The following is a 17073-nucleotide window of genomic DNA, read 5'->3' on the forward strand; positions in this document are numbered from 1 at the left end:
TAACCATTGTTTTCCGCCCTATAAACACTTTGGGGTTTATTTTTAAAGCATGCCCAGTAACATATTTTAGTAGTATCTCCCCTTTATCGTGGTCTGACTCCTCCCTTTATTCGTAGATGATCTTGAATGTAATTTACAGCCTGCATCTGCCTGTTCTGTCATCCGCAGTTCTTGGGAGTGTGGGTCAGTGGCTCACGGTCTCTGTCGGCTCTCACTCACAACGGCTTGCTCCTCACTTGCTCTGTGGGTCTGGACAGCACATCCCGGTGGATGGAGCTTCAGCTGCAGAACACGTGCAGCCCAGACTGAAGGTTTTTATAGAACCCGCCTCAGGAGTGTTCACAGCACAGAGCTGCTAGTTTCCTGTGGCTCAGCAATGGGCTCCTGGACAGTCAGTGCACTGGGGTGGGCCTGTGGCTGGGTATGTTCATGCACACATTTTAAGACAACTTGAGGCAAATTGGTTTATAATTCCACCCCCCCTTTATTTCCACTGGACGTATTTTTGTGTATTCTTTGAAAGTGAAAAACTTTAAAGGCTCCTGGCTTTTTATTGGGGGGTGCTTAATTCTAATGCCCCTCTTTGTCTCTAGATGCCTCTTGCCTTCGTGGCCATTAAAATGCAAGACCTTTGGAAACTGCTCTCCCCCCCCATCCAAGGCAACTGAACTATTAGCCGTACTTTTTTTTTTTTTAACTCTGGTTTTTCTTTCTGTGATGGGTCGAATAACGTCCCCCACCCAAAGATGTCTGCATCCTCATCTCCAGAACCTGAGAACACATCAGAGTACATGGCAAAAGGGGGCATCGAGGCTGCCGGTTATCCAGGTGGGCCTGATGGGAGGAGCCACAGGATCCATATGAGTGGGAGAGGGTGGCAAAAGGGGGCATCGAGGCTGCCTGTTATCCAGGTGGGCCTGATAGGAGGAGCCACAGGGTCCGCAGGAGAGGGAGATCGAGGCTGCCGGTTATCTGGGTGGGCCTGATGGGAGGAGCCACAGGGTCCACAGGAGAGGGAGAGGGAGGCAGGAGAGGCTCAGAGGGAAGTGTGACTGTGGAAGAATGGTCAGAGGGAGGCTGCTCTGCTGGCCAGGAAGGTGAGACAGGCCACAAGCCAAGGAAGGCAGGCAGCCTCCCGGATCTGAAAAAGCTACAGAAGTGGGTTCTCCCCTAGAAAGCAGTGCAGTGAGAAGTGTGGGCCTTCTGACCTTCAAAACTATAAATAAGTAAATCTTACGTTGTCTTCAGCCACTAGGTTTACAGCCATTTGTTATAACAGTGATAGAAAACGAACATACCCCACAAAACATTTTTACTTTTCTGTGGACCCATCCATGTATTGTATTTCTCGTGGCGTTTCTGGGTCTTTCATGGCAGAGGCTTTTCGCTTTGAAGTCTATCTCATTGCTGTAAGCAGAAGCCCATACCTTCACTGCTGAAAGATTCATTGTATCTTTATTTCCAGGCCTGTTTTGTTTGGTTTCTTGAACTGGTTTTTGTTGTTGTTGTTGTTTGTTTTAAAACTACGTATTTACGGGACTCTGCTGGCGGTCTAGTGGTTAAAAGTCTGCCACGCAACGGAGGGGACACAAGTTTGATCCCTGGCCACGGGGCCTGAGATCCCGCAGGCCTTGGAGCAGCCGCTGAGCCTGCGCACTCTGGAGCCCACGTGCCACAGGTAGAGAGTCCAGGCAGCGCAGCGAGAGATCTGCCTGCCGCAGCTAGGACCTGACACTGCGGATGAATGGGCATGTGATTAAAAAACAAGTATTTATTTACTTGGCTGCACTGGGTCTTAGCTGCGGCGTGTGGGGCCTAGTTCTCTGAGCAGGGATGGAAGCTGGACCCCGCATTGGGAGCACGGAGTCCTCGCCGCTGGACCACCAGGGAAGTCCCTGGGTCCCTGCGCTGTATTGCTCTCTCAGTCCTCACACGTGTCTTGTCACGGGAGCATAAGGATGAGGAGGAGAAGTCCACTCTCTCCGTTGAGCACCCCCTGGAACTTTTACGGGCAGTGAGGCTGTGAACCAGAATGGTCTTGACAGGTCCGAAGGTCAGTGTCACGCACGACAGCCCTGGGTGAAGGCCCATCCCTGTTACAGGGTCAGCTGTAGAGGGGAGGGGGATTGCAGTCTCTGCCTTATCTGTGCATTACATCAAGGCTCTAATGTAGCTCTTGGATAACAAAAGCCTTCTCTAGAACACTCTGGTTTGTTTCAGCCTTGGACTCTGCGGAGGCACCGTTCTGTTCTGGCCATTGTGTGGGTGGGAGGCAGGAGCAGAGGTCTCTGCAGAGAGAGGGAGTGAGCAGCGGCCCTCAGGGCGGGTCATTTCCTGAGTGTAGTGAAAGCGCAAGGGCTCCTGGTACCCAGCGTGGGTTTAAAATGTCAGGCATGTGGTAGGTGGTTCTGTTACTATTATCACACATGGATTCTAAATTACAGCCTCAGCGAAAGCCCAGGATCACAGTGTGGCTTGTAGAACCCACACCACCCACCTCCCCGGTTCTCCGGGGTTCGAGTGGGACCAGAGAGGCAACGTCCAGGGTGCCCGGGCTGGTGTGTGACCTCAAAGCAGCCCCCAGAGACCTCCAGGGGGTTTGACATTGCCTTCTGTGTGAAAGAAAGTAGGTCCAGGAGATTTTTCATTTCAAACTATATTTGAAAAAAGGAAACAAAATGGTGTTTCTGCTTGCAGTGGACATGGAGAGAAGTAACACCCTCCTCCAGGGTGCAGAAGCAATTTCCATAAATAGATGATTCCTGAGGGTCCCTGAGCAAAGAATCCTGACTCAGGGAGGGAGGCCTTGGGAGTGCCGGGAAGTTGACCCACTTTGAGGAGCAGGTAGCATCTGCTCAGTCAGAGCTCCCATTCCCTCTCACCTGTCTCCTGAACATCACTGCCAGATGGGTGTCCCCCAGCCTTGCTCCTATCCTCACCCTGCCTAAAGTTCCTGGGATGAGAAGTTAGAGCCCTGAGATGCCTCCCAGCTTTGATGCAGACAGATGGGCCTTAGGTCTGTCCCGATCTCAGTGCTGTCCAGCGCTTGACCTTGGTGAGCACTCAAGGACCTCAAGGATCTTTGCATAAATATGGGGAGAGGAATTGCTACTCTGCTTGAGAAGGGTTAAGATCATGTCCACGAAGCATCTGGCACACAGCTGGACTCAGGAAAGGCTAACTCTTCTTAATGGAAAGGCCTCACAAAATCAGCTGCTTGATGACTATTTTCAGTGGATTCCACGTGAGGTTGGGACTCTGGGTTCTGAGTCCCACAGCGTGGTGGCTGAGGACAGGAACCGTGTGTGCTATTAAGGTGGGGTACTGGGACATTAGAAAGTCAGGGTCCAGATGGGAAGTGAGGTCCAGGAGGGGCTGGAAACCACTTGCAGTGGGGAGATGCTCAGGATCGTGCTTGGGCTGGGTGTTGGACCGCTGCCCCGTGGACAAGTTGCTGGTCTGGGGGAAGTGACTGGAACTCCCCAGCTGATAACACTGACTTTGAGATGTGGTTCTCAGCTGCTGTCTGGTCCATGGGAAGACGTTCGTGTTTCCACAGCTCCCCGTTGCCCATCCTTTCTCCGCTGCAGAGCCTTCTCTGACTGGCAGCTCCTGTGATCTGTCCTGCACCGCTCTCCCCGTGGGCCTGATGCTTCCCCGCAACTGTCCCCTCTCAGGTATCCCTCCGCTGGGGCTGCAGACGGCTCAGCTCTGGCTCCCTCCTGGCTCTGCGTCTCACTGCCCTGCTCACAGGAGCTGATCATGAGTTCTGAGCTAACTTTGAAATTAGTCACAGCAGGAGTATTTACGCAGTGGAAACCAGCAAACCCTATCGCAATGGCTTTTTCGTTGTTGTTGCACTGCGGGGCATGTAGGATTTTAGTTCCCTGGCCAGAGATTGAAACTGAACTCCCTGCATTGGAAGCTTACAGTCTTTTTTAAAGTCTTAAATTAAAAGAAAAACATTTAATATTAAAAAACTTTTTTAATTGGAGGAAAATTGCTTTACAGTGTCGCGCTAGTTTCTGCCGTACACCAATGCAGGTCAGCCATAGTTATACATATATCACCTCCCTCTTGAGCCTCCCTCTGTCCCCCCCTCCCAGCCCCTGTCAGCACAGAGTGCCAGGCTGGGCTGCCTCGTTATACAGCAGCTTCTCACCAGCTATCTAGTTTGCATATGGTAGTGTATATAAGTTGATGCCAATTTCTCCATTCGAACTGCTCTCTCCTCGCTGCCCTGTGTCTGCAAGTCTGTTCTCTTTATCCAAAAAGTTTTAAATTTTATTTATTTATTTTTGACTGCACTGGGTCTTCGTTGCAGAGCAGGGTTTCTCTGGTTGCAGCGAGTGGGGGCTATGCTCTTGTTGCGGTGTGAGGGCTTCTCGTTGAGGTGAGTTCTCTTGTTGGTGAGCACAGGCTCCAGAGCACGGCCTCAGTAACTGTGGTGATTGGACTTAGCTGCCCTGCAGCATGTGGGATCTTCCTGGACCAGGGATTGAATCTGTGTCCCTTGAATTCAAGGTGGACTGTTAACCACTGGACCACCAGGAAAGTCCTGGCAATGTCTTCTGATGCTCCCTGGAGTTAGGCCAAACTTCACAGGTCAAAGTCACCCTCTCCACAAGATGGCCCTCACAAGTTCAGAACAATTTACTCTGGAATGGAAAGATTGCCTGAGAACAGGCTTTTCAGACAGCTTAGATGGAGCACCCAAGATTCACACAGCACTGTTATACTGGAGCTGGGAGACATAACGCTAGCTGCTCCCCCACCGCCCCTGCTGACTTCCTCCAGGCATGTGACTTGACTGCCATCTTTGAGGCTGGGTCCTGAAGCCTGGGGTGGGCTAGGGGAGCCAGCTCCTTCTCTGAGGACCAAGTCTTGACAGGAGATTCTTCTTTACCCAGGCCTGGGTGGGTCATCACCTTTTCCACAAGCTGCCCTTCACCCCGCTCTTGCGCGCCTGCACCTCGTCCCTGACCAAGCTCACCTTTCTTGTTGTCAGCCTCTTGTTCTATCAAGAGGATCATTTTGATGCTCTGGTTTTGTTATCATTGGTGGTTTTTTCCTTTAGATAATGAGCAAGTTTAATTGTTGAACATAGTTCCCTGTGCTATACTGTATGACCTTGCTGTTTATGCACCCTACATATAATGGTTTGCACCTGCTAACCCCAAACTCCCATTCCGTTCCTCCCCCACCTCAGAAACCACAAGTTTCTTCTCCACGTCTATGAATCTGTCTCTGTTTCATAGATCAGTTTATTTGTGTCATAGCTTAGCTTCCACATATAAGTGATATCATATAGTATTTGTCTTTGACTTCACCTAGTATGATAAACTTTGCGTTCACCCGTGTTGCTGCCAATGGCATTATTTTGTCCTCTTTTCTGTCTGAATACTCTTCCCTTGTATATAAATGCCGCATCTGCTTTCCATTCATCTGTCAGTGATTACTTAGATTGCTTGTGTATCCTGGCTATTGTAAATAGTGCTGCAATGGACACTGGGGTGCGTGCATCTTTTTGAAGTGTGGTTTTCTTCAGATACATGCCCAGGAGTGGCATTGCTGGATCATAAGGTGTCTCTATTTGGAGTTTTCTGAGGAACCTCCAGAGTGTTCTGCATAGTGGCTGCACCAGTTCACATTCCCACCAACAGTGCAGGAGGCTTCCCTTTTCTCCACATTCTCCAGCATTTGCTATTCAGTCCAGTTCAGTCGCTCAGTCGTGTCCGTACTTTGCGACCCCATGAATTGCAGCATGCCAGGCCTCCCTGTCCATCACCAACTCCCGGAGTTCACCCAAACTCATGTGCATCGAGTCGGTGATGCCATCCAGCCATCTCATCCTCTGTCGTCCCCTTCTCCTCCTGCCCCCAATCCCTCCCAGCATCAGAGTCTTTTCCAGTGAGTCAACCCTTCACATGAGGTGGCCAAAGTACTGGAGTTTCAGCCTCAGCATCAGTCCTTCCAATGAACACCCAGGACTGCTATCCTTCAGAATGGACTGGCTGGATCTCCTTGCAGTCCAAGGGACTCTCAAGAGTCTTCTCCAGCATCACAGTTCAAAAGCATCAATTCTTCGGTGCTCAGCTTTCTTCACAGTCCAACTCTCACATCTATACATGACCACAGGAAAAACCATAGCCTTGACTACATGGACCTTTATTCACAAAGTAACATCTCTGCTTTTCAATATGCTATCTAGGTTGGTCACAAGTTTTCTTCCAAGGAGTAAGAGTCTTTTAATTTCATGGCTGCAATCCCCATCTGCAGTGGTTTTGGAGCCCCCAAAAATAAAGTCTGAAACTGTTTCCACTGTTTCCCCATCTATTTGCCATGAAGTGATGGGACCGGATGCCATGATCTTCGTTTTCTGAATGTTGAGCTTTAAGCCAACTTTTTCACTCTCCTCTTTCACTTTCATCAAGAGGCTTTTTAGCTCCTCTTCACTTTCTGCCATAAGGGTGGTATCATCTGCATATCTGAGGTTATTGATATTTCTCCCAGCAATCTTGATTCCAGCTTGTGCTTCTTCCAGCCTAGCATTTCTCATGATGTGCTCTGCATATAAGTTGAATAAGCAGGGTGACAATATACAGCCTTGACATACTCCTTTTCCTATTTGGAACCACTCTGTTGTTCCATGTCCAGTTCTAACTGCTGCTTCCTGACCTGCATACAGGTTTCTCAAGAGGCAGGTCAGGTGGTCTGGTATTCCCATCTCTTGAAGAATTTCCCACAATTTGTTGTGATCCACACAGTCAAAGGCTTTGACATAGTCAATAAAGCAGAAATAAATGTTTTTCTGGAACTCTCTGGCTTTTTCGATGATCCAGAGGATGTTGGCAATTTGACCTCTGGTTCCTCTGCCTTTTCTAAAACCAGGTTGAACATCTGGAAGTTCACGGTTCACGTATTGCTGAAGCCTGGCTTGGAGAATTTTGAGCATGACTTTACTAGTGCGTGTGAGATGAGTGCAATTGTGGGGTAGTTTGAGCATTCTTTGGCATTGCCTTTCTTTGGGATGGAGAAGGCAATGGCACCCCGACCCAGTACTCTTGCCTGGAAAATCCCAAGGACAGGGGAGCCTGGTGGACTGCTGTCCATGGGGTTGCTAAGAGTGGGACACGACTGAGCGACTTCAAACTGACCTTTTCCAGTCCTGTGGCCACTGCTGAGTTTTCCAAATTTGCTGGCATATTAAGTGCAACACTTTCACAGCATCATCTTTCAGGATTTGAAACAGCTCAACTGGAATGTCATCACCTCCACTAGCTTTGTTCATAGAGATGCTTTCTAAGGCCCACTTGACTTCACATTCCAAGATGTCTGGCTCTAGGTGAGTGATCACACAATCGTGATTATCTGGGTCATGAAGATCTTTTCTGTACAGTTCTTCTGTGTATTCTTGCCACTTCTTAATATCTTCTGCTTCTGTTAGGTCCAGACCATTTCTGTCCTTTATCGAGCCCATATTTGCATGAAATATTCCCTAGGTATCTCTAATTTTCTTGAAGAGATCCCCAGTCTTTCCCATTCTGTTGTTTTCCTCTATTTCTTTGCACTGATCGCTGAGGAAGGCTTTCTTATCTCTCCTTGCTATTCTTTGGAACTCTGCATTCAGATGCTTATATTTTTCCTTTTCTCCTTTGCTTTTCGCTTCTCTTCTTTTCACAGCTATTTGTAAGGCCTCCCCAGACAGCCATTTTGCTTTTTTGCATTTCTTGTCCATGGGGATGGTCTTGATCCCTGTCTCCTGTACAATGTCATGAACCTCATTCCATAGTTCATCAGGCACTCTATCTATCAGATCTAGTCCCTTAAATCTATTTCTCACTTCCACTGTATAATCATAAGGGATTTTATTTCGGTCATACCTGAATGGTCGAGTGGTTTTCCTTACTTTCTTCAATTTGAAAGTCTGAATTTGGCAATAACAAGTTCATGATCTGAGCCACAGTCAGCTCCTGGTCTTGTTTTTGCTGACTGTATAGAGCTTCTCCATCTTTGGCTGCAAAGAATATAATCAGTCTAATTTTGGTGTTGACCACCTGGTGATGTCCATGTGTAGAGTCTTCTCTTGTGTTGTTGGAAGAGGGTGTTTGCTATGACCAGTGTGTTCTCTTGGCAAAACTCTATTAGCCTTTGCCCTGCTTCATTCTGTACTCCAAGGCCAAATTTGCCTGTTACTCCAGGTGTTTCTTGACTTCCTACTTTTGCATTCCAGTCCCCTATAATGAAAAGAACATCTTTTTTGGGTGTTAGTTCTGAAAGGTCTTGTAGGTCTTCATAAAACCGTTCAGCTTCTTCAGTGTTACTGGTTGGGGTATAGGCTTGGATCACCGTGATATTGAATGGTTTGCCCTGGAAACGAACAGAGATCATTCTGTCGTTTTTGAGACTGCATCCAGGTACTGCATTTCAGACTCTTTTGTTGACCATGATGGCTACTCCATTTCTTCTGAGGGATTCCTGCCCACAGTAGTAGATATAATGGCCATCTGAGTTAAATTCACCCATTCTGGTCCATTTTAGTTCGCTGATTGCTAGAATGTCGATGTTCACCCTTGCCATCTCCTGTTTGACCACTTCCAATTTGCCTTGATTCATGGACCTGACATTCCAGCTTCCTATGCAATATTGCTCTTTACAGCATCGGACCTTGCTTCTATCACCAGTCCCATCCACAGCTGGGTATTGTTTTTGCTTTGGCTCCATCCCTTCATTCTTTCTGGAGTTATTTCTCCACTGACCTCCAGTAGCATATTGGGCACCTACCAACCTGAGAAGTTCCTCTTTCGGTATCCTATCATTTTGCCTTTTCATACTGTTCATGGGGTTCCCAAGGCAAGAGTACTGAAGCGGTTTGCCATTCCCTCCTCCAGTGGACCACCTTCTGTCACTCAGTCATGTCCAACTCTTTGAGACCCCATGGACTGTAGCCTGTCAGGCTCCTCTGTCCATGGGATTTCCCAGGCAAGAATACTGGAGTGGATTGCCATTTCCTTCTCCAGGGGATCTTCCCAACCCAGGGATTGAACCTGGGTCTCCTGCATTGCAAGGAGACTCCTTACTAGCTGAGCCACGAGAGAAGTCGCATTTGTCATTAATGGGCTTTAAAAAAACAATGTTTTATTTATTATTGGAGCATGGCTGGACTTCGTTGGTGGCTCAGACTGTAACGAATCTGCCTGCAGTACGAGAGACCCGGGATCAGTTCCTAGGTTGGGAAGATCTCCTGGAGAAGGGAATGGCTACCCACTCCAGTATTGCTGTCCAGAGAATTCTGTGGACAGAGGAGCCTGGCAGGCTACAGCCCATGGGTTTGCAGAGTCAGACACGACCGAAGTGACTTAGCGCACACAGCTGAACGGCTCTGCTGGCACTGTGCGCCTCCTGACGCGGCAGCACAGCGCGTGTGTGCCAGTGAGCCACTGGCAAAGACACATGCTCGACGGCTGTGCCCCGGCCCGCTTCCTCCGCCCCCCATTCCTGCTGCAGGGAGCCCCCTTGTCCTGCTCAGAGCCCCAGCTGGGCGTCAGCCACTCTTCCCAGACTCTCAGGTGGCCTCGCTTGTGCCTGCAGTCTGTTCTTGGGGTTGCTGCTCTCTTGAACCCTGTCTGGGTAGCTGCCTACTGGCGGCTCACAGGCTGGGCTATTGATGCCCCATCTCCGCCCCGGGCACCATCTCTGAAAGTGCGGGCCTCACTGCTGATGGCTCATCGTGTTTAGCTCACCCAGGTTTGGTTTAAAAATGAGGAGAAGGCTCCTCCCACTCTGAGCACCTCTGTGCCCTATCTTGAGTCTCGGCAAAGAAGAGCCTCCCACCTTCCTGTGCCTCCCGTCCTGCCGAGGCCCCAGCGACCTGCCAGCTTTCTCCTTAAGTGTCTGAGGCTGTCTCCAGCTGCGTCTTGTTGAGGACAAGCACAGCTGAGGGGTGAATTTCCTTCTTCCCTTGGCTCTCTCAGTCTTCAGCACAGCCCTCAGGATGCTCTTACTACCCCTCTTCATGTGAGAAAACTGAGGCTTGGAGGCGTTGCTCACTCAAAGGTCATAATGAGGTGAGTCTCAGGTCACGTTGTCCATGTAGTCCAGAGGGATTTACTCAGCACCTACTGTGTGCTGTCTGCCTCCGAAACCCACACTCTTTGTACACTTCTGCTGCCCCTCAAAGTGCTGCTCAGGAGCAGGTCAAAGCAAGAGGCTTGGGGTGTGGATGGGTGGGGAGTGGGTGCTAGTCCCGCAGATAGGACAGAACCATGCCCTGTCCCACCACTAGATGGTGCTGCTGGCCTGGTCACCCCGCCTATGCTGGGGGAGCAGAGTCCAGCCAGGCAGCCCCTCTGGGCCCAGTTATTCCTGAAAGCAGGGCTGCCCCAGCCAAAAAAGGAGAGCACTCTAAAAAGGCCAGGAAGCCACCCCGAGGCATTCTTACCTGTGGAAAGCTGGGCCTGAGGGGCCTTTGGGACTGCCCAGCTCACGTCCTGCATTTTGGTTTCTCAGGAGTTGTGGCTGCAGAAGGCTCAGAAGGGCCAAGAAGATGCTGGAGGATAGACCCGAAACCCAGCTGGCGGGAGGTTGATGGGGAGAACCCTGGAAGCAACAGGACAGAGTAAAGGGACAAAGTAGGTGGTTAAATAGTCTAATACTTAATAGATTGTAAGTAAGTAGAAAAATTGAAGAAAGTAGGGAAAACCACTGGACCATTCAGGTATGACCTAAATCAAACTCCCTATATACAGTGGAAGTGAGAAATAGATTTAAGGGCCTAGATCTGATAGATAGAGTGCCTGATGAACTATGGACGGAGGTTCGTGATACTGTGCAGGAGACAGGCATCAAGACTATCCCCATGGAAAAGAAATGCAAAAAAGCAAAATGGCTGTCTGGGGAGGCCTTACAAATAGCCGTGAAAAGAAGAGAAGTGAAAAGCAAAGGAGAAAAAGAAAGATATAAGCATCTGAATGCAGAGTTCCAAAGAATAGCAAGGAGAGATAAAGCCTTCCTCAGCGATCAATGCAAAGAACTAGAGGAAAAGAACAGAATGGGAAAGACTAGAGATCTCTTCAAGAAAATTAGAGATACCAGAAGGAAATGGCAACCCACTCTAGTACTCTTGCCTGGAAAATTCCATGGACTGAGGAGCCTGATAGGCTACAGTCCATGGGGTCGCAAAGAGTTGGACACGACTGAATGACTTCACTTTCACAGGGGAACATTACATGCAAAGATGGGCTCGATAAAGGACAGAAATTGTATGGACCTAACAGAAGCAGAAGATATTAAGAATGGCAAGAATACACAGAAGAACTGTACAAAAAAGATCCTCACTACCAAGATAATTACGATGGTGTGATCGCTCACCTAGAACCAGACATCCTAGAATATGAAGTCAAGTGAGCCTTAGAAAGCATCACTATGAACAAAGCCAGTGGAGGTGATGGCATTCCAGCTGAACTCTTTCAAATCCTGAAAGATGATGCTGTGAAAGTGCTGCACTCAATATGCCAGCAAATTTGGAAAACTCAGCAGTGGCCACAGGACTGGAAAAGGTCAGTTTTCATTCCAATCCCAAAGAAAGGCAATGCCAAAGAATGCTCAAACTACCGCACAGCTGGACTCATCTCACACGCTAGTAAAGCAATGCTCAAAATTCTCCAAGCCAGGCTTCAGCAATACGTGAACCGTGAACTTCCAGATGTTCAAGCTGGTTTTAGAAAAGGCAGAGGAACCAGAGATCAAATTGCCAACATCCGCTGGATCATGGAAAAGGTGAGAGAGTTCCAGAAAAACATCTATTTCTGCTTTTATTGACTATGTCAGAGCCTTTGAGTGTGTGGATCACAACAAACCATGGAAAATTCTGAAAGAGATGGGAATACCAGACCACCTGACCTGCCTCTTGAGAAACCTGTATGCAGGTCAGGAAGCAACAGTTAGAACAGGACATGGAACAGACTGGTTCCAAATAGGAAAAGGAGTACATCAAGGCTGTATATTGTCATCCTGCTTATTCAACTTATATGCAGAATACATCATGAGAAATGCTGGGCTGGAAAAAGCACAAGCTGGAATGAAGATTGCCGGGAGAAATATCAATAACCTCAGATATGCAGATGACACCACCCTTATGGCAGAAAGTGAAGAGGAGCTAAAGAGTCTCTTGATGAAAGTGAAAGAGGAGAGTGAAAAAGTTGGCTTAAAGCTCAACATTCAGAAAACTAAGATCATGGCATCTGGTCCCATTGCTTCATGGCAAATAGATGGGGAAACAGTGGAAACAGTGTCAGATTTTATTTTGGGGGGCTCCAAAATCACTGCAGATGGTGATTGCAGCCATGAAATTATTTTTTTTATTTTATTTTTTTACTTTATAATACTGTATTGGTTTTGCCATACATTGACATGAATCCACCACAGGTGTACATGAGCTCCCAACCCTGAACCCCCTTCCCACCACCCTCCCCATATCATCTCTCTGGGTCATCCCAGTGCACCAGCCCCAAGCATCCTGTATCCTGTATCGAAGCTAGACTAGCGATTCGTTTCTTGAACTGCAAGGAGATCCAACCAGTCCATTCTGAAGGAAATCAGCCCTGGGATTTCTCTTGAAGGAATGATGTTAAAGCTGAAACTCCAGTACTTTGGCCACCTCATGCGAAGACTTGACTCATTGGAAAAGACTCTGATGCTGGGAGGGATTGGGGGCAGGAGGAGAAGGGGATGACCGAGGATGAGATGGCTGGATGGCATCACCGACTCGATGGACGTGAGTCTGAGTGAACTCCAGGAGATGGTGATGGACAGGGAGGCCTGGCGTGCTGCGATTCATGGGGTCGCAAAGAGTCGGACACGACTGAGTGACTGAACTGAACTGAACTGACTGAAGGAATCCCCACACTGTTCTCCATAGTGGCTGTACTAGTTTGCATTCCCACCGACAGTGTAAGAGGGTTCCCTTTTCTCCACACCCTCTCCAGCATTTATTGCGTGTAGACTTTTGGATTGCAGCCATTCTGACTGGCGTGAAATGGTATCTCATTATGGTCTTGATTTGCATTTCTCTGATAATGAGTGACGTTGAGCATCTTTTCATGTGTTTGTTAGCCATCCGTACGTCTTCTTTGGAGAAATGTCTATTTTAGTTCTTTGGCCCATTTTTTGATTGGGTCATTTATTTTTCTGGAATTGAGCTGCAGGAGTTACTTGTATATTTTTGAGATTAGTTGTTTGTCAGTTGCTTCATTTGCTATTTTCTCCCATTTTGAAGGCTGCCTTTTCACCTTGCTTATAGTTTCCTTTGTTGTGCAGAAGCTTTTAATTTTAATTAGATCCCATTTGTTTATTTTTGCTTTTATTTCCAGAATTCTGGGAGGTGGATCATAGAGGATCCTGCTGTGATTTATGTCGGAGAGTGTTTTGCCTATATTCTCCTCTAGGAGTTTTATAGTTTCTGGTCTTACATTTAGATCTTTAATCCATTTTCAGTTTATTTTTGTGAATGGTGTTAGAAAATGTTCTAGTTTCATTCTTTTACAAGTGGTTGACCAGTTTTCCCAGCACCACTTGTTAAAGAGATTGTCTTTTCTCCATTGTATATTCTTGCCTCCTGTGTCAAAGATAAGGTGTCCATAGGTGTGTGGATTTATCCCTGGGCTTTCTATTTTGTGCAGCCATGAAATTAAAAGACGCTTACTCCTTGGAAGGAAAGTTATGACCAACCTAGAGAGCATATTCAAAAGCAGAGACATTACTTTGCCAACAAAGGTCTGTCTAGTCAAGGCTATGGTTTTTCCTGTGGTCATGTATGGATGTGAGAGTTGGACTGTGAAGAAGGCTGAGCGCCGAAGAATTGATGCTTTTGAACTGTGGTGTTGGAGAAGACTCTTGAGAGTCCCTTGGACTGCAAGGAGATCCAACTAGTCCATTCTGAAGGAGATCAGCCCTGGGATTTCTTTGGAAGGAATGATGCTAAAGCTGAAACTTCAGTACTTTGGCCACCTCATGCGAAGAGTTGACTCACTGGAAAAGACCCTGATGCTGGGAGGGATTGGGGGCAGGAGGGAAAAGGGACGACCCAGGATGAGATGGCTGGATGGCATCACCGATTTGATGGACATGAGTTTGGGTGAACTCCGGGAGTTGATGATGGACAGGGAGGCCTGGCGTTCTGTGACTCATGGGGTCGCAAAGAGCTGGACACGACTGAGTGACTGAACTGAACTGAATTGAAGTAGAAAAAAATATAGGAGAGCCCTGTAAATTAATGATTACTCAAGAAAGCAGGTTTGTTTAAGCAGAAAACCAAGCAGGCTTGCTTAGCAAACAAAATCATGCGACAGGAGCTCGAGAAGAAAACAACAGGACAGTGGTGGCCTGAGGACCACATCCTGCTCAGCAGGTTAGGGCCCTGAGGACATGCTCTCTGCACAGGTGAAGAGCAGTTAGTCTGTGGACCTAGCTTGACCATGTAGGGTCCAGAAGTCTGCCCTGCTCTACCTGGAGGAGGAGCTGATGATGGAAGCATGATGTCTGCTCAAGAAAGACAGAGCAATTCTTCTCCCCCTCCCCACTTTTGCCTTGATTATAAAACTGTCCACACCCTTGTAAGCCTCACAAGCGTCTTATTCTAATAAACCACTTCTCATCCATCACTTTGCCTCTCACCGAATCCTCTTCTGTACTGAGACATAAAGGACCATGATACCAGATGGAGCCACCTGAATGATTTGAGAAGCATAGGGTTCATTATTAGGGCTTTTTTCCCCCTGTAAACTTAATTTTGAAAATTTTCAAGCCTGCAGAAGAGCTGAAAAAATAGTACAATGAACACCCATTTCTACATTATTTAACATTTGGCCTCAGCTGCTCCATCTCCTTCTCACATATGCATGTGTGTGTGTGTGTGTGTGTGTGTGTGTGTGTGTGTGTGAACCATGTGAAAGTCAGTTGTAGACAGGACACTCCCTCCCTACCCCCATCAATTCAGCCTGCTTTTCCCAAAAGCCAGGCCATTCCTTCACCTAACCATGATGCTGTTCTTTGTGGTTTTACTTTGTAAGAAAGGAAGGGAAGATGGGTTGGCTTAAGAAATGGAGAAATCTCCAGTGAGATATAGTTCCCAAGAGCGAAAACATTAAGATGCCTAATGTTTAAAAGATTCATTCCTGGGCATTTCCTGGGCGTCTAGTAGTTAGGATTTGGCACTTTGACTGCGGTGGCTTGGGTTCAATCACTCTGCTGTACAGAAGAAATTGAAAAAAAATTTAATTGAAGTATAGTTAATTTTCAGTGTTGTGTTAATTTCTGCCGTACAACAAAGTGACTCAGTTACACACATATACACGTCCTTTTTACGTTTGTTTCCATTATGGCCTACCCCAGGACGTTGAATATCGTTTCTTGTGCTCTACAGGAGGACCTTGTTGTTTATCCATTCTAGAGGTAAGAGTTTGCATCTGCTAACCCCAAACTCCCAGCGTCTTCCTCTCCCCTCCCCCACCTTGGCAACCAGGTCTGTTCTCTACATCTGTGAGTTTGTTTCTTTCATAACTAGGCTCGTTTGTGCCGTATTTTAGACTCTACATATAAGTGACATTATGATGCATTTGTCCTCTGTCTGACTTAGTGTGATAATCCCCAGGCCCTTCCATGCTGCTGCAGATGGCATTCTCCCATTCTTTTTTACGGCTAAGTAGTATTCCATCGTATATATTCTGCACAGCACAAGTTAATACAACATTGTAAATCAGCTATATATCAATCAAAAAAGATTCCATCCTCCTTCATTTGCTTTGAGAGAAGTTTTCAGCTTGACGGTGGATTAGGCTTGGTGTGCCTAAGGACATATCTGTGTCTGACCCACTGTCAGAGGGTAAATTCGAGGACATCGCAACCCCAGGGGCATAGGCTGGGTGGGAGCTCTGTGCTGGCCCAGTGCCAAGCCAGTGCCCAGGACATTTTGAATGCAAGCCCTGCCCGCAGCTGCTTCCAGGAGCAGGAAGAGGCTCAGCTGCCCCCAGGATTCCTGCAAAGGGCCTGGGAGGGGGATTCTCAGAGTAAATTGTGGCTGGCGCACAGCACTGAGAAAATGTCCTGTTCCGTATGGGAGAGCTGGGCTGAGGGGTGGGGGCAATGAGGCACTGCTCCTGCTTAGTGGAAGCAGAGAGAGGCTGTTTGGACCCAGTTTCCTTTTGGAAAAGATGAAGCACAGGGCAGCGCATAGAGCTAGGCTGAGGCCTGCTGTTCCGGACCCCAGGCTTGAATGGCTGCATATGACGGGTGATGAGGAGCTGCTGTTTGCTGGCAAGAAAAATTTCCATTTAGCACATATGGATCCCAGTTTGGGTGGAATCTTCTGGAGGCAGTGACCCTAGGCATTTCCCTGGCCACTGGCCTGTCTGGTACAAAAGCTGGAGCCTCCATGGAGGACAGGCTGGGCCTTGAGAAGTCGGGGACCCTCTCTGCATGGATGGTCACATATTCAGTGACCGCTGAAAGGAGTCTTTTGAGTTTCTGTCCCTTCAACCTGTCCTGGTCAGTCCCTCCAATCAGTCCTGGTCAGTCCCTCCAATCACACATCAGACCAAGCTCGGTTTCTGCCCTTATGATATCTGAGTGCAGCCTGGGCTGAGTCTGGCCTCACCTAGCAGAGAACACCCCCACCCCCGACCCCGCCGCCCCCTCACACATACACTCTTTCTCTCTCTCTCTCTCACACACACTGTTCTAGAAAAAGAAGAACGCACAGATGCATCCAGGCATGTACCCCGGCATTGTAAAACTTCTAGGAATTCATTCAAATGAATTGGGCATTGCTCTGGCCCTGATTGGGAAGGGACCTTGGTGGTGTCTGGTCCCACCCAGGATGCAGGGGCCGGAGGGGCACCTGGTCCACGTGCTTCATCCCACAGCCTTTTGGGTGCCCCGACTGACCTTTCCCTGGTGGTCTCTTCTCTAGAGTGAAGGGAGAAGGGGCCACCTTTGCTTTCTCCTGGGTGGGGCTGTTAGGACCAAGCCTCCTCCCCTTCTCTCAGCTTGGTGCTCTGAGGCAGGGTTATTTCTGGG

The sequence above is a fragment of the Ovis aries genome, chromosome 2 (assembly GCF_016772045.2).
Source record: "Ovis aries strain OAR_USU_Benz2616 breed Rambouillet chromosome 2, ARS-UI_Ramb_v3.0, whole genome shotgun sequence".
In the NCBI taxonomy this organism is placed as follows: Eukaryota; Metazoa; Chordata; class Mammalia; order Artiodactyla; family Bovidae; genus Ovis; species Ovis aries.